The sequence below is a fragment of the Leptonychotes weddellii genome, chromosome 4 (genome assembly GCF_054177405.1).
Source record: "Leptonychotes weddellii isolate Sample4059 chromosome 4, ASM5417740v2, whole genome shotgun sequence".
NCBI classification, from domain to species: domain Eukaryota; kingdom Metazoa; phylum Chordata; class Mammalia; order Carnivora; family Phocidae; genus Leptonychotes; species Leptonychotes weddellii.
The window spans coordinates 70527123-70545847 of NC_138372.1; the positions used below are offsets into that span (position 1 = coordinate 70527123).

Genomic DNA, 18725 nt, shown 5'->3' on the forward strand with positions numbered 1-18725 from the left:
AACTGTATGGCAGTTCCTCAAAAAATTAAAAATAGAATTCCCATATAATCCAGTACTTCTAGTTATACACCCCAAAGAATTGAAAGCGAGGTCTCTAAGCGATAATTTGGATACCCATATTCATAGTAGCATTATTCAAAATAGCTACAAAGTAGAAGCAACCTAAATGTCCACCAATGGAAGAATGAATAATCAAAATGTGGTATAGGCATACAATCGAATATTATTCAGCCTGAGAAAGAAAATCCTGACATATGCCACAACATGGATAAACCTTGAGGATATCATGCTAAGTGGAATAAGTCGGGCACAAAAAGACAAATACTGTATGATTCAGTTTACACGTGGTATCTAAAATAGTCAAATTCATAGAGACAGAAAATAGAATGAAGGCTGCCAGGAGTTGGGGGAGGTGAGGAATGGGGACTGACTGTTTCATGGGTGTAGAGTTTTAGTTTTGTAGAGTGAAAAGTGTTCTGAAGATGGATGGTGATGTTGCTCTGTGACAATAGGACTGTGCTTAATACCACTGAACTATATACTTAAAAATGGGTAAGATGGTTAAGATTTTGTGTATTTTACCACAATAAAAGAGTTTTTTAAAAATATAGTTGATAACTAATATAAATCAAGACCTTTGTAACCAAAGAGTCCTAAATTCCAATTCCAGCTCTACCACTTACTGGCTTGTTGTCAGCAATTTAGCCGTTTCTAAAGCTCACTTTCCTGGTCCATAAAAAGGTTCAATAATGAAAGAATTAATAAGATAACATATAAAAAGTCTTAATTCAGTGCCGATTCAGTGCTTATGATAGCACTCATTTAATGTATCCTCTTCTTTCTCTCACATTATACCAGTAATTCAAGCTTACAGCAAATGGGATCAAGAAGGAATTCTTGGAGGTTTCCCTTAATGCACTTCTATTTTTGAAATTTCCTAGTTTCTTTTTCTCTTTTAAGATATTTATTTATTTATTTACTTATTTATTTATTTAAAGAAAGGGTGCACGAACAGGGGGAGGGGCAGAGGGAGAAGGAGAGAATCTCAAGCAGACTCCTCCGACTGAGCGCGCAGCCCCACTCTGGGCTCTATCTCACGACCCTGAGACCTGAGCCAAAATCAAGAGTTGGACACTCAGCAGCTGAGCCACCCAGGCACCCCAAATTTTCCTAATTTCTGTTCAAGATGCCTGAATGGGAGTGAACTCCTAGTTTGGTCACTCTAATTATGTCCCTTGATGCCACGGGAAAATGCCCATTTTCCTCACTATTTTAATGCGGGACTAAACTTAAATATTATTTACCTACCTCAACTACAACCAAACCCTGAAGAAAGGGGTTTGGGTTGGAATCATTTACCCCAGTTCTCTCTCAACTATTCACCAGCTTCTTCTTTTTTTTTTTCAAGTAGGCTCCACACCCAGTGTGAAGCCCAACACTGGGCTTGAGCTCAGGACCCTGAAATCAAGACCTGAGCTGAGATCAAAGAGTCAGATGCCCAACGGACTGAGCCAGAAAGGCACCTCCTCCAAAAATGGCTACATAAAAAGAAGGGAACTATTTTTCATTGGCTAATTTGTTCCTACATTCACTCATTAGAATTGTTGGCTTAGTTAATATTGCTTCAACTGTTTTCTCTTGCAAAGGAGACCACATTGGCAACACTAGAAACAACATTCTTGTGGTCAAGTCAGCAATGATGAGAACAGGGTTGCTACTTTTGCTTTCTTGTACACCTGTTCATAAACAAACTAGAGACTTGCTCTCCTTTCAACATCCCACAAGGAGATACAAACCCAAACAAAATAGAAATGACTTGAATGCAGCATAAAGCCATGAAAGAGAAATCACAAAAAAATGAAGCTTTTCCAAAAAGAGACCATTTCAGGTCTATTTCAAGTTCTTGCTCCTACTGACTCTAAACATTTATTGGATAGGTCACCCAGTCATAGCCTCTTTCTCCTATAGTTTATTTTCTGCACTCTTCCCAAAGTGATCTTAATAAAACTCAGTTTATATTTTTCTTACCCCCGTTTAACTCTATTATCTTGCTATTACCCATTTTGAGAATAGCACAGAAGGAGGTTCTTGATGAGGTCCGTTTCTAGTCTCTAGCTCCTCTCCCTCCAATCTTTTTCTATTTCTAAACAACTTATAGTTCCCTGAACACATTTGTCTGTTTCAGTTCTCTTTCATTGGCTAAGAGAATGCCTCTTCCTTCCCCTATTCACCTGGTGGTAAACTCATTAATTTTTCAAAACTCAGCTTGGACTTCAATTTCCCCAGAAAAAGTTCTCTGATTCAGAGTTAATAACTCGTTCTTCTGTGCACTTACGCCATTTTACTCATTCATTCATTTGACAAGATTCAATAACATTCAACAAATATTTATTGACCTACTTAACACATGTCAAGTACTGTGCTAGGGAATTTCATCTTCACCTCTGTCTTCCTGGCTAATACTCACATATAGTTCACCATGTGGCAGGCACTGTTCTAAACAACATACATTTATTAATTTATTTACCTGAGCAACAACTTTGTGAAGTAGATACTATTACTTATCACCATTGTATAAATGAAGAAACTGAATCCCAGAGAGGTTAAGTAAGTTTCCCATGGTCACCCTAACAGTCCAGCTTCAGAGTGCATGTTCAAGACAGGCCTCATGCCTATTATAAGAGATAACAAGTCTAATGAGGAAGATCAACATTAACAAGTAATTGTAACAAAATTGATAAAAGAAAGAGTACAGTATGCTATGGAAGCATACACCTAGAGACCTAACATGTTCAGTTGGTGAGGCTTCCTTGAGAAAGAGTAAAGCCAGGTCATGAAGGATGAATATGAAAACTGTCTCCTTCAGCCCCTAGATAGACTTTAAGCCACTTAGAAGAGGAGTCCTCTTCTTAGTCATGTCCATATGATAGGACCTATTCTATTGGCTAGGCACAAGTAGGAGAAGGTATTTATTGATTTAATAAATTAATTAAAATGTTAGATGTCTTCTATGAGCTTTACCAAAAGCTTTAAATGTTTTATTCAATCTGTGTAACATTCCTGCAATCCCAGGACCCTGGGATCATGACCTGAGCCTAAGGCAGGTGTTTAACTGACTGAGCCACCCAGGCACCCTATAATTTTATTTTTGAAATAGTATTTCCCCATGAAATGCTAAGTGTCTTGTCCCACGTATATTTTACAATGAATGTGTAGACTTTTATTTTATAATATGGAGGTTTATTTCATGTACCTATTTTGTCTTAGTTCATTCAGGCTGTTGTAACAAAACTACTGCAGATTGGTGGCTTAAACAACAGACATTTATTTCTCCCATTTCTGGAGGCTGGCAGGTCCAAGATCAAGGACCAGATGGATGAGAACATTTTCCTGGTTTTGTTGTGCCCTCACCTGGCAGAAGGGACAAGGGAACTCTGTGGGGTCTCTTTATAAGGACACGAATTCCAACTGCAGCTCTCACTCCCAGGATCTAATCACCTCTCAAAGGCGTCACCTTTTTACACCATCACAATGGGGATTAGGTTTCAAAATCAACATGTGAAAGGGGGGCCCCCAGAAACATTAAATTTATAGCTATTGTCCTAAAAGAAATTTTCTGCTCATATTAAAAGTTATGTATTTGTTTTATCTTTATCCTAGGTTATCTATCTTTGAGGATTTCCTGAGAGAGTGCCTCCGCTTAATAGTGGAGGTAAAAAAAAAAAAAGTGGGAAGGGGGATAAGACTTCCAATAACTTTTCCTGTTAATAGGTGCCTCCACGAGAAGAAAAAAAAGATGAGCAAAATTCTTTGAAAGTTGTGCTGGGAACTTATTCTGAGTTGACCATACAACTGACAGGGACTCCCTATTTTTCCTAGAGGGAGCGGCTGCACCCAACTCAAATTTCCACCTGCTCCAAGGTCTCCACCTGCTGGGTACCAGGTTTTCCCAGATAAGTTGTCTGTAATCACTTAGCATCTAAACACAGATTGCCTGATGCCCAAGTAGTTTGAATCCCACTAAGATTGTCCCCATGTGTTCCCTATAAGAAAGGAGAACAACAGGAGGGCAGAATAAGCTTTGTTGCAGCACAGACCCACAATCTCACTAGTAACAAGAGGTCCATAGCTTCTCTTGCTCACCGTTAGCTAATAACTTTTCCCAATAAAGTTTATTCCTTTTTCCAGACTGTGTGATTCTGACACTATGGAATTCACTCTTAGCCACCTTGGAGGACAGCCTTAAATGATTCCTTATTTGTCAAATAAAAATTTCTGCTTTACTTAGCACTCAGGAGTAAAAGGTTTTGAGAAGCAGCTGTGTTAGGGGGTTGAGGGGGAGAAGTGGGCTGCTGACAGGGAAAGATTTTTAACACAACTGGATAAACATAGGAGGACTTGGGGCCATATGGCACCCCATGCCCCAGCCCAGGTAGACAATGGCTTAATTGTCCCTCTAATTGGTCACTCCTCCAGTGAAAAATGCACAGGCTTTGGGACATGAAGAGTAGAATTCTAAGTCCTGACTTACCTGTTTTATTGTGTGAACCTATCAAGCAAGTTCGACTTCCAACTCAGCTGTTCAAAAAACTGCTGCATTTATTTATCCGAATCCAATTTAATTTGGCCCTGAGACATCATTCTACTAAGATGGTAGGAAATTCATTCTCTTCATCCCCTCTAACCCTGGCAGGAATTATGCAAAGATTCCAGGGGGGTGTCTTATGTAGCACATAGCACTGGGGAGACCACCTCTTAGTGATGAGGTATCCATTGTCCCATTGTCCAGCCCACCTGGTCCCTCCCTGCTCCTGTCAACTGAGATGGGCATCTTGCCAGGCTTAGGAAGCAGTCTTCCTAGAAGCACTGCTCAGTCATTCTCCACTCAAGTCTTCCATCTCCCCCTCCAGTGCACAGGATCTACCAACATGGTTGTCCCCCTCTAAAGGAACCTCACTCCCCCAATTAACTTTTTCCCTTTCTTACAGGACATCTAGAATAATAAGATTAAAGCCTGCACAGTGGTCTGTACTTTAACAGGTTAATTCCCTTTTCTACTTCCACTTTCTTTCTTACTTCCCCTTAGCATTTCCTATCTCTTACCTTTGAAGATGAAGAATTCAAAACAGTTATTTTACATAGTCCTTGTCTTTTTGCTGACACAGTTTAGAACCATAGAAGGACCTATGTAAAAAGCCCTGTTCTGCTATCAGTTGCCTAAAATCACTGCAGAGCTTTCTCATGCCTTTGAAATAAAACTACCTCCAGATTCCTGTTTCAATGGTTTCTGCTTCTGTCTCTTTTAAGTCTCAGTCCCCAATTCTCTGTTTCCCCTTCTTGGCAATCCTTAACTCTTGCCTGTGGAGGAAAGAGAGAACAACCTACTGTTACAGGGTTTCTTTTCCTTTAGTGCCTATGGTTCTTGGTCATGCTGCTTCATGAATGAAGAGGTAGACCAGATGAAGAGTGGTGGGCAGCAAAGCAAAGTTTAATGAGCAATAGTATCAAGTGCAGTACAAAGCTCCCGAAGAGGGAGGGGACCCAAGAGGGTTGCCACTGGAGTTTCTAAATCTAGGGGTTTTTATGGGCTTGTTGGTGGGTGGTTTTAATCTGATTAACCCTCCATGTGCCTGTCACCCAAACAGGTTGTTGTCAACTATCTATCACGTGGGAAAGGGTGGAGGGTCCTTCCAGGGTGTTTAGTATAAGATCCCTCTAAGTGTGATTTCCTCTTAGGGTGACTAGGTTCCCTAGTCCCTGCCTACCTTTCTTCTATCCTTCATTGCTACTGGATAAACAAACTCCCTTCCTCAGAATATGAGTTCATTTAGGTAGGATCAAAAACTCAGTAGATACATTATACACAGGAAACTAATACAACACTGTATATTTTAACTAACTGGAATTAAAATAAAAACTTTAAAAACTCAGCACATGTTGATGATGACTGCAAAAAGCATTAGTAAAACACCTGCTCTGTGGCTAGTATGGAATTAAGTGCTATGAAGAATAAAAGAGATCCTTAGAAGAAAATGTCCTTCTCCACAAGATTGCAGTCAAGTTGGAACATGAAATGCACAGAAGAGCAGTGTACTTCAGAGAACATGAAATATATTTAATAAGGAACTAAATTGTTCAATAGTTAATTAGAAAACAAAACAGCACATGATAAGTTTACCTGTAGATGGTCCATAAGGAGATAAACATGAATTAGGAAAGGGACAGATCCTGAGCTGGGATATCTGGAGAAATGGAACCTTCACTAACTTTGGAGGATGCATAGATATAAAAGAAAATAAATAAAAGATAAAAACGAGACACACACACCACAACACACACACACACACAAACACACACACTCTGTGGAGGCTGAATAAACATGCTGTTAACGGAAAAATAGTGAAAGCACTGGTCTGACCCTAAAGAAAACTTTGTGTTACAGAGTTATCAACATCCCTAAGTAACAACTCTTAATTCAACACACAAGTCAACAATTATTAAACTTTTATTTAATAATTAAATGTCAATTATATGCCCATTTGTATTATTAAACTGAATTTTATAATTAAAATTCAACAATCATTAAATCAACTCATCTTCTATTTGTTCCTGGAGATAAAAAAGCAACCAGCCATTTAAAACCTAAATTCTAGGGGTGCCTGGGTGGCTCAGGTGGTTAAGTGTCTGACTCTTGATTTTGGCTCAAGCCATGATCTCAGAGTTGGGTGGATGTGGAGCCTGCTTAAGAGTCCCTTCTCTCCCTCTGCCTCTGCCCCTCCTCCCCCACTCTCTACCTCTCTCCCTCTTTAAAAAAAGTAAAAAATAAAAAATAAATAAAACCTAAACTCTAATTGTTCATTAATTCCATAGCCATTTATTGTGTCTCTACTTTGTGGACAGCACTGGGGATAGGACATAGGGAAAGAGGAAAAAGTACCGAATATAAATTAAATGAGCTAACATAGTCAGGCTTACTAGGCTAAGCATTTTAACATGTCTTATTTCACTTTATCTAACTCAATCCCTCCAGCAAAACCAAGCAAGGATTTTGTCCATTTTACATTTTTGAAATAGAGACTGTCTCTCACTCAGATATAGAGTAATCCATGCAGGCTACACAGGTAGTATAAAGCTTATAAACAATTTGAGACACAAGATACAGTCATTCAAATAAGTAGTTACTGCGCACTTAGTGTAAAAGATACAAAAGAGAGGTTAAAAACTACAGAGGTAATTCTATGATTAAATGAAGGGAAATAGGGGCGCCTGGGTGGCTCAGTCGGTTAAGAGACTAACTTCGGCTCAAGTTATGATCCCAGGAGTTCTGGGATCAAGCCCCGCATCAGGCTCCCTGCTGGGGTGGGGGGGAGTCTGCCTCTCCCTCTCCATCTGCCTCTCCCCCAGCTCATGCTCTCTCTCTCAAATAAATAAATAAAATCTTTAAAAAATAAAAAATAAATGAGGGGAAATAACTTTGGCAAAGATTATGATAAGAAGCTTTACAGATTAATGTGACCAGATCTAAATTAGTGGTTTTTACCCTGTTGCACATTGGAGTCAAATGGGGGAGCTTTAAAGGAATCTGATGTTTGGATCCCATCCCCAGAAATTCTGATGTAATTGATCTGAGGTATAGTCTGGGCTTCAGAATTTTAAAAGCTTCTCAGGTGATTCGAACGTGCGGGTAAGGTTGAGAGCCAGTGTTCTAGAACAGTGCTTCCGAGGCTTTAGAGATTATACAAATAACCTGGGGAGCCTGTTTTACTGAAGATTCTGATTCCATAGGTCTGTGGTAGGGCCCAGATTCTTCATGTCTTTCCTATGCCTGTGTGTTGAAATGGCAGCAGGCATAAAATACTAATGGAACCCAGAGGAGGGGATATTACTTACTGCTTGGGGAGAAAGTGCATTAGGCAAAATAACTGATATCTCCCTGGCCTGAGCATGGGTTTTGGACTCAGGATAATACAATCTTTTCGCACCAAAACAGATCTTTTTCTCCAGCAAAGTTAACTACCCTCTCGAACACTTGTTATCTCTGAAATCCCAATTTTCACCATTCTGTGCACCATCTACTAGCTCTATCCTTTTAGCTCAACCTTATACTTCAATTATACCAATTCTTAGATTACAGAGTGTTCCAATCCATAGTTCCCAGTACTTTTTATCTATGTATTGATCTGTCAATCTATATATCAGTATCTATCACCTTCCTATAACCTTTCCTTCTTGCTTCCCAAAGATTCCATGATGTATTATTACAATCACTTCCTTGTAAACACCCTCATTTGCCCCTCTGTGTGATATTCATCCTCAGTTAAGTCCAACCATTCTTTTTCATGTCTTCCTTCTCTTGACTGAAGGTTAATTGAGAAATTCATACCACTATTCCATCTGGACTCACTTTAAATTGAAAATAGGCACTCAATCCAGCTGGCAATATCCCAGTCTTTCCACAGTTCACCTTCTCACTCTCAGAATATATCTCTGGTCTTCTCACCCCTCCACCCTCTTACCCCCATTTTGCCTCACTCTCAGCTGAAGACCTCATCTCATTTTATTAAGAAAATGCATGTGATCTGGTAGGAACTACTTTATCTTCCCACCCATACACAAAACATCTGCACCTGAATTCATCTTCTGTTTTTCCCTCCTGTTAAAAGGATGGGAATCTACGTTTTTGTTGTTTTTTTTTCCCCCCCATCTAGGTTCTTTTCGAAGGCCCACTTATGTTTTGGATCCTTTCCTTCATTCTCCTCTATAATTCCATTCCTGTAGATATTCCCTTTTTCTCCAACATCAACAATTTCTCTCTGTACTACACCATTTCCACTATTATATAAGCATTTATCTGTCAACACAACAACATTAACAGAAAACTTCCCTTACTCTATTTAACCCACTCTAGCCACCATCCTATTTCTCTGACCTTCAACCCCCCACCTCCACCCCACCAAAAAAACCTCCAAGAAACCAACCAAAGAAACAAAACCTTAAGACTTGTCCACACTTGTTCATCTTTTGTTCTTTAGTACACTTCAATCTTTCTGCCTCACACCCTGAAACTATTCTTGCCAGAGACTCTAATGATTGCTATGTTGCCAAATCCATTGGTCATTTCTGTGCACTCACTACATGACTCCTATGCAGCATTTGCTATAGTTGACCACTTCCTTTCAATTGGAAAACTTCCTTCTCTTGACTTCTATGACATCAACTTTTCACCTCACAGGTCATTCCTTCTCAGTCTCTTGTTAGCTCTTCTTCCTCTGCCCAACTTTGAAATGTTGGAGGTTCTCATAGCTCAGTTCTCTGTCTGTAGTCTGCCTAGGTAATCTCAAGTAGTCCCAAGGTTTTAGGTTTCATGTATAAACTCATAACTGCCAATTTTATGTCTCCAGTCTAGACTCAGACCAATATATCCACCTGTTTACTTGACGTTATCATTTGGATATCTAACAGGCCTCTCAGACTTGATTATCGTCAATACCCACCAACCAAAGACCACTGGGAATAAAAACTGTAGTTGAACAAGCTGGGTTTATTGTTTTAGTAGGTGAGAATACACACTATGGAGAACCTTGGGCATCTTAGTAAGAGGGTGGTAGAAATTTGGACTTGTTAGGTGATTTACGGGAGGGTTCAAGGAAGAGGGACTTTGCTCTGGGTTGGAAACTGTAGGAGGCAGGAGTAATTTTATAATTGGAAATTTTAATAAGTATTATCTAGAAGGACTGAGTATTATCTACTGGGCTGAGGCTAAAACTGTAATCGGTAAAGCAGCAGCAGTCACTCATATTAGGATAGGAAAATGTTTGCTCATTTTCGTGGCTCAGACAATGTTTCTGTTTTGCCTATGGTCAGATACGGTTACAGGTATAATTACAAAAATAACTTTTATTTTTGTCTTGATTTACCATGGTCATAGAGTGGCTTTGTCAGATGTTGATTTCTGTGAATTTACACCCCCTCTTACCACGTCCCCCAACATACCAAGTTCATTCCTACCCCTGCACTTGCTCTATCCTTTGCCTGGTAGTCTCTCCCTATTGGCTCCCATCATGCTTCTTTTCTAGTCATTTACACATCCTTCCACTTTATTTCCTTCAAAGAACTAATCAATATCTGGAAGAAATTTGTTCGTTTGTTCGTTTCTTTGTTGTTGTCTCCTTACTGGAATTTTGCTTCATACAGGGTTGATGTTTTTCTGCAGTGTTCACGGGTGTAACCCCAGCCTCCAGAAACCTGCTTACAGCCATGGGCTCAGTAGGAATGAATGAATGTTTAAATGTTGCTGGGCTCATTTCTGCAATAAACAACCGGCAGTTGCATTTTTTGTTTGTTTTAATTTAGTAGGGCACTCAACAAAAAGAAGTGAAAAGCAGGGGGTCAGGAAACTGACCATCTTTTATCCATAGTGTGCCTAGTGTCTTGTGTGGCCACGGTATGTCAGGATGTGCTAGAACTTCTAAAACCTGAGACCTTTCTGTATCTGAATTATCTTTCCTGAAAATAGTGCTGGATCCTTAACCTTACGGTTCACTATTTTTTTTAAGCAAAGAATTATTCCCGGGCTTTATTTCTGTAACCGCTCTTTTAGCCAACCAGCGCCTAGGGGAAGAAACCCAACCCTCTTGCGCAAGCGCCCAGGAGCCGATTCCGCGACTCCGAGGGCTTTACAGTGCGCATGAGCAACCTGAAGCGGCGAGGCGGGAAGTGTTGCGCAGGCGCGTTTGGCAGACTCGCTAGGTGGGGAGCTCTTGGAGGTGGGGAGCTCTTGGAGGCGGCGACCCAGGCGTCTGGGGAGCCACAGAAGTCGTATTCCCTTAAACTGTGAGTTTCCGACGGTTTGTTCCATGGCGCGGGATTTTGAGGGATTAGAAACGAATTCTGGATCGTGACTTCGGTCTTGTCGCAGCGCAGTAACTCCCTCACCCCCTTGGGATCCCGCTGACCCACGGCGGGAAAGTCCTGCGCCTGCGCACTAAGCATCTCTTCGCTCTCGGGTCTGAGGGAGTAAGGTCCTTCCCGGCTGAGCTCGCGGCCTGTGCTCCTAGGAGGATCCCATTCATTCCCTTTTCTCTTTGCCCGGCGCTTGTGGCCTGTATCGGATCAGTTCTCCATCAGCTTGCACGGGGCTTTGGACAAGCCTCCTGGCGCTCTCTTTGAGTAGTCAAACGATTTCCTCCTTCAGTCCTCTCCCTCAGGTCAAACCGCTCTCCCCACAAGGCCTACCGCAACCTGTCCCTGCTCCCCCATTCTCCAGCTGGCTGGTGCCGGGGCGGTCTGCCACCCCGGTTCCCACCAACACCCTTTCCTCTGCCGCCGGCCGCCGAGGAGGCTCCCCTGACTAGGACATTTTCCCCTCGTTCCCCCTGCTTGTGTTTCTGGAAGGTGAAAGTGAAGCAAATGGAATCCTTAGAAATGGCCCACAGGTTTCCCACCTTTGGGGATTTAGACATAGGGTGCACTCTTAAATGTTTGCCCCTTTGGGGAGAGTGGCATTTTTTAGTGCTTGGTTCAGTGAGTGATTTAAACTTCTCATCTTCTCCAGTATTCTAATTTTCACAGCTGCTTTGTTCCCCCTGTGGACATGACCCCTTAGCTGGCATTTTGCATCCCAGTTGTTTTGTGATGGAGGCGTCTTTGGGGATTCAGATGGATGAACCAATGGCTTTTTCTCCCCAGCGTGACCAGGTTCAGGCGGATGGCTCGTTAAAAAAACATGAGCAGAATTTTAAACTACCAGGTATGTGTTTAATTCCAAGGATGTGCAGGCAACAATTCTGTGATTTCGATTATTTTTTTTAAAGGGAACTTCCTGAATGGTAAAGTGAGTTGTATGATTATATGGGAGCATTTTACAAATCAGTAAAGCATCCTAGGATCTAGATTTAGGATTGGGTTGCTATCCAGTGGATGGATAGCAATGGATTACAGTCCATCCACGTCATTTTACAGATGAAGTTGCTAAGGTGGTTATCCAAGAACACAGTTTGTTGATACTCAGACTAGAATTTCTTTTCTCCTAGGCCTATGTTCTTATCTCTCCTCACCATATTGCATTAAACTTGGATTTAGAAGTCAACATTGGAGGGATTTTCAGTTAAAGTGTTGAAAAGCAGAATTCACTGACAAAAATAAATGGTTTAGCAATAGTAAAGCACTGTTTCTCCGTGTACCTTGTGAAGTGTTGTTTGACCCTAATCCAGACCCTGAAGTGAGAAGGAGGGGGACAAACAGTACTTGATCTTGTACACTAAAATGTGCACCTTCATTCCTGCTCTAGCAGTGCCTGGGACATAATAGACCTTTAATAAATACTTGTTAAATAGGGGAGTCCCAGTTGACCATTTTTCTTTTTCCTAAAAGGTAGCTAAATCTTTTCCATCTTTGTTTTAAGCGTATTTAGTGCTTGTCCAAAAGATATTAATTTGACCTTCTATCCATGATATATACTTATTCACTACAAAATAGACTTTAACAACACCCTAGAAGAATGACATCCCTTGCTTTTGCTTTTTGACTGAAACTAAACTCTTCTTTGGTTTCAAAATGAGTACCCTTTCTGATGTCCCTATTTTTGGTGGTGAAAGCCACTATTATTCCAGTTATCTATGCTTAAAACTTTAAAGATGTCTTCACTTGTGATTTGTATTTGCTCCCCATATTCGGTTACCCAGCTTTATCTTTTTTTTAATATGTATGGCATTGCTTCTTTCCATTCCCACTTCTACCACAGTAACTTGTTCCCTTACACTTTGCTCCTGAATTGCAATGAAGTTTCTTATCTAAACTGCCTGCTTTCACTTCTTTTCCATCCTCCAGTTCATCTGGTACACTGCTACTAGAGTAATCTTAAAATGCCACTTCATCCAGTTTCATGGATGCTGTCCCTCTTCCATTTATCCTGTTCTTCCCAATTCAGCTTTCCCCTATGTCATTGGACACATAATACAATAACAGACTCATTGTATTATCGTTTTTGTATTTTTTAGCACTCCGTGTAATTTGTCTTTTCAGTTATACTGTAAGCTCCTTGGAGGCAGTATCTCATACAGCTCCTGGTGTATGTTGTACATTAGGCAGAGTATATGAACAGATGAATCTGACTTGGTTCTAGTATTATGTTCAAGTGAAAGCTACTGTTCTAATATTCTTCTGAAAACCTGAGAAATAAAGAGAGATGAATTTTATTCTAAATTTCTAAAGTTTTATGGCTTTTACGTATCAGAACATTGAACCTTATAAGCAGTACCTTTTTTTTTTTTTAAAGATTTTATTTATTTATTTGACAGAGAGAGAGACACAGCGAGAGAGGGAACACAAGCAGTGGGAGAGGGAGAGGGAGAAGCAGGCTTCCTGCTGAACAGGGAGCCCGATGCGGGGCTTGATCCCAGGACCCTGGGATCATGATCTGAGCCGAAGGCAGACACTTAACCAACTGAGCCACCCAGGCGCCCCAAGCAGTACCTTTGATAATTCATAAAACATGCTGAAATTTTAGTAATACCTTTTTTCTAATGACTCTTAGTAAAAGCTAAGGTTATATCAAAAACAACTTCAGTCAGAAGTAAAGCTGATGAGATCCAGGCCCATAACTGTCTCATGATCTAATATGATTTACTTTCCCTTGATGGAATAACTTTTGAGTGGTGGGAACTTTTTATGTATCTTTGTATTCCCAGAACCTAATAGTGTCTAGCACATAGTAGGTGCTTGAAAATACTTGAATGAATGGTTTATTTTCTTCTAAAGATTTTATTTATTCATCTGAGAGAGAGAGAGCACAAGCAGGGGAGGGGCAGAGGGAGAAGCAGACTCCTCGCTGAGAGGGGAGCTGGACTTGGGGCTCCATTCTAGGACCCCAAGATCATGACCTGAGCTAAAGACAGATGCCCAGGTGTCCCTGAGCCACCCACGCACCCCCAGTGAATGGCTTAATGCAAGGATATAAAGTAAAATACTTAGTGTAATGGATGAATAACAGGATCTTTTGTTTTGGGATATTTGTCAGTTTTTTATAGCTTTTTTTTTTTGATAAAAAAATATACATGCTTATTGAAGAAAATTTAGAAAGTATAGAAAGCCAAAATAAGGAAATAGTATCCCACTATACAAATATTGCCACTGTTGACATTTTGTTACAGTCCTTTAGTCTTCCTGTGCATACAGAGGTACATTTAAGAAAAGAATAAATTAGGAATGTAACCAACTTATTTCTAATCTTTATTTTTTTACTTAGCAATATGTAACTTGAGCATTTATTATGTAATTAAATCTACAGCTTGATTTAAATTGACTGCCTAATGTTTCATTGCATAGTATGCTATAATTTAATTACCTTCTTTATTGAACCTTTAGATTGTTTTCCATTTTTACCTATTAAGAAAAATGCTCCAATGAACAAAGTACTGGGCATAATATTGTATCAAATGTTTATTTTCCTTTGTATTGTTGAACTATACCATAAGGCATGCATTTGGTGTGTTATGTGGATGCTCTTAGTTGATACTACTAAAATAGGTTATACGTGCCATATGATTTGCCTGGGACAGATCCAGTTTATGCCTCTTGTCACACTGTCCTTATTATTAGCACCCCTTTTCACTCTCAAGAGTGCCTCAGTTTGGGTTAAATTACATGATCTTCCTAGTTTAAGAGATGTAAGTCAGGCAGTACATGAAACTCCAGAATAAACATCACATATATTTCTAGAGTGTCAGTTTTACTCCTTGGTAAGTAATTGAAAACATTTCATTTATATGATGAATATTAAATGTTTATTCTGTGCAGTTACTTCTCTAGGTGCTGGGATAAATCAGTGCATAAAATAGACAAAAATCAATGCCCTCATTCTAGGGGAAAGATAGACAATAAAGAAATATTCAAAGGTGGTTAGTACTGTGAAGAAAAAATAGAAGGGAAGTGGAGATAGGAAGCGTTGGTGGAGGAGATTGTGATTTTAATACGTGTAATTGGTCAGAGAAGACTTCAGTGTGATAACAGTTGAACTAAGACTTGAAGGTGTTAAAGGAGTGAGTTATGTAGAAATCTGGGGGAGCATTCCCTGGCAGAGGAAACAGCAAGGGAGAAGGCCCTGAGATGGGAGGTGCCTAGCACTTAGGAGTAGCAAGGAGGTCCTTGTGAGTGGAAGCTGGAGGGTGATGGGAGTGATGGCAGAGAGGTGTGAGGAGAGGAGGTAGTTCCTCGGCTTTTATACGAAGCGAGTTATGAAACTATTAGTTTGAGCAAAATAGTGACATGGTGACTTAGCTTTCGCAGGATCACTCTGGCTATGTTACAAATAGATTATACAGGCCAGCAGTGATGAAAACAGTGAGTATAGTGGCTTTATTAAAACCACTTGGATATGTTTGGGAAAAAAAAAATAAAATCACTTGGATATATTATGTAGCAGGAAAAAAAATTTTACTTAAAATTTCAAAACAGAAGCCTAGACCTTTATGTTTAAAATATAGGCACTTAATTTTTTGACTTGTAGACTTTTCACAGTCTTGCCCTAATCCTCAAAGTATATATTCATTCATCTCTGCCTTTAGTAGTAGTTTCCATTGTTTAACATTAACGCTCTCTTCCGCAGTTTACTCTCATCTCCACTTTAGATTGGAGGATTTTGCATTCAGTTTGGTTGTCAGAAAGTTTTGCTGTTGTTTAAAAATGTCAGAGTTGCTGTGTAGTGACAGGAAACTAAGCATATTTTGAGTTTTGTAAAGACAGGTAAGTACATAGCAAGTTAGTAGTGAGTGGTATGGAAGCACATTGAGCTTACACAGTCATTCACATGGTTTGTGCATTACAGTAGTTCCTTATTACATATATTTTTCTCTGGTGATTTCTTATAGTTAACCAGCATCTCTATTACTAACTGCCAGCTCATGCTACTACAGAGGGAAGTTCCAAAATATGGAACTCGTAGACTTGGAAGTAAAGTTCGTCTAATCTGACCCCTTTGATTTGCAGGTTAAGAAACTGGACATTAATGTAGTTTAGTGGTAAGAGCTGGATCTAGGCTCTCTTCTATATCAGCACTCCAGTAGTACCTTCTGTGATAATGGAAATGTCTCTGTTGTCACCTGTGGCTAGTGTGACTGAGAAAATTTTTAATTTTTTAAAATTTTAGCTTAAATCTTGAATAGTCGCATGAAACTAGTAGACAGCACAACTCTGTGTCATACTCCTACAAAGCTTTTGGTGTTATGATTTATTTATTTATTTATTAGAGAGAGAGAGCATGAGAGGGGGGAAGGGCAGAGGGAGAAGCAGACTCCCCGCCGAGCAAGGAGCCCGATGTGGGATTCGATCCCGGGACTCCAGGATCATGACCTGAGCCGAAGGCAGTCGCTTAACCAACTGAGCCACCCAGGCGCCCTGGTGTTATTAATCATATATACACATAAAACAAAAGATGCACACAAACACTTCAATACATTTAGTAATAAAAAGACTACAAACAGGCTTCTTAACATACTCCGTCGTATGGAAGTATCATTGTTAGATACACCATTTTATATACTGCTCAGAAATGCTGCCGGTTATACTATGACACAATGCTTTCTTACCACCAGAATTTTTTATTTTATACTTTTTGAAAGAGTTCTTTTAGATCTAATTAGATAAATAATTGTCTCTGGTACATAATTAAAAAGGAAAACAAACATTTCACCTCTTTCTCTTCTGAATCAATTTAGTACTTAGACTCACCGACATCCTACTTTCCCCCCTCACAATATTGTTCTCTATACATTAGTGATGCAGAATTTCTTTGAAGTTTATTTTTTTAAAGCCATTGTTAATGGACTCCTAAAAGCCCAATTATGTGGAGTTGGCCTACATTTGATTTCTCCTTCACCACCTTTACCATTTCTCCCTACAACCATCTGCGCTTAAGGGTTAAATGTGAATGCGCCTTTATGATACCTTGGATTTTCTTTAAGGTACTGATACCTGTTCTGCAAGTTTGTTGATGCTGGCTGACAATAATTGTAGGTTGCATCCCAATTTCAGAGTTTTAAAAATTGTTTTTCAGAATCAAGGTAATATAAAATTGAACATATCATTTTAGTACCTTTCATGGTACCTTTCCTATAACACTGGAATTTGAAGCTGGTTGGAATTGACACTCATTAGGAAAGATTGTAATTGACTGTGGCAACTATGACTGCTAGAAAGCTGGCTTTACCCGCCAGGCCTTGGTTTTGGTTTTTAGAGTGAAGTAGTGTGGTAGCTGATAGTGAGGTAGCTGCTACTGTCTTTGGCTTCACTCTTTTGTAACTTCTAAACTTTCATTTTTTTTTTCCTCACAGCTATCTCTGAATGCCCCATAATGATAGTAATAATTTATTCATTGAACAAACATGCCAGGCGTTTCTAACTAGGAGCTGAATGTACTATGGTAAATTACATAAATAGGGAAATGTACTGTTGGAGCTTATATTCTAGTGGGAGGAGGCAGACAGCAAACAAACAAAAAAACAGGATGATTTTATAGTGAGTAAGTACTCTAAAGACAATAAGCAGGGTAATGTGAGTAATGAGAGGAATGCTGTTTTAAATAGGGTGTCAGAGAAGACTGAACATTGAGCCAGCCACATGAAATTATATGGGAAAAAGATTTCAAGTAGAGGGAATAATAAAAGCAAAAGTGCTAAAGAAATAATGTTAATAATTACAACAATAAGAATGATCACTTTTATTTAATATTTACTACGTGCCAGGCATTGTTGTTAAAAGTTTCTCTTATGTATATTATTTCATTTAATCCTCACAGTATCTCAGTGGCATGGGTACAGTTATTACCCCTTTTCTGTAGATGGGGAGACTAAGGCTCAAAGTGATAAGCTATGTGCTCAAGGAAGGTCATACTGCCTGTTAAATATTGGAGCCAGGATTTTCATTTAGGCCTCCCATCTCCAAAACTGGTACGCATAGTTACGGTTATATTCTTGCCTCTTGTATTGAAACCCAGAAAGCTTCTCCACTTCACCTATGAAGTAGATGGGAAAGTAATCCTCATATGGATTGATATAGTGGAAAGAATATTGGACTAGATCTTCTTGGCCTGTTACATAGTTCCAGCTCTTTTTTTTTTTATTCATTTGAGAGAATGCGTGTGCACACCCACCCACACACACTAGAGCATGGGGGGAGGTCAGAGGGAGAGGGAGAAGCAGACTTCCCATTGAGCAGGGAGTCCCATGCGGGACTTGATCCCAGGACCCTAGGTTCATGACCTAAGCCAAAGGCAGCCACTTAACCAACTGAGGCACCCCTAGTCTCTTAAAGATCTTAATGTTGTTCTTCCTCTCCCTCAAATTCGTCCTCTTCTTATCATCCTGCTTAAAAATCTCCATGGCTTTCACTTACATTCTCTGTCTTTCCCTTCTTCAGCCACATTGAATTTCATTACTTCCCTCACCCACCTCTCCCCCCAAAATAATCCACGTCTTTTTCCTTTTCCATGTCTTTGCATACATAGTTCCTTCTTCCTGAAATGCCTCATCCACTTTTTCTACTTGGTGAGTGCTTCAAAACACAGCTTAACTGTCAACCTGAAGCTTCCTGGTACCTTCAGATGTGTTCATTCCCCTCCGCCTCCTTCTATCTAGTAAAATATGCATTCGTGTATTATTATAATTACTGTCTTGTATTCAGAGTGAGCTTTTAAAATCTGTCTTTTCCACTAGACTGAGCTCCTAGAGAAC

General features: G+C 39.8%; 1 long non-coding RNA gene across 1 annotated transcript; it reads left to right on the forward strand.

Moving 5' to 3' along the window:
* Positions 1–10573: 10573 nt before the first annotated feature.
* Positions 10574–16557, forward strand: LOC145721315 (uncharacterized). Its single transcript, XR_014144985.1, has 2 exons — positions 10574–10833; positions 11555–16557. It is a non-coding gene; the product is annotated as an uncharacterized LOC145721315 (long non-coding RNA).
* Positions 16558–18725: the final 2168 nt, after the last annotated feature.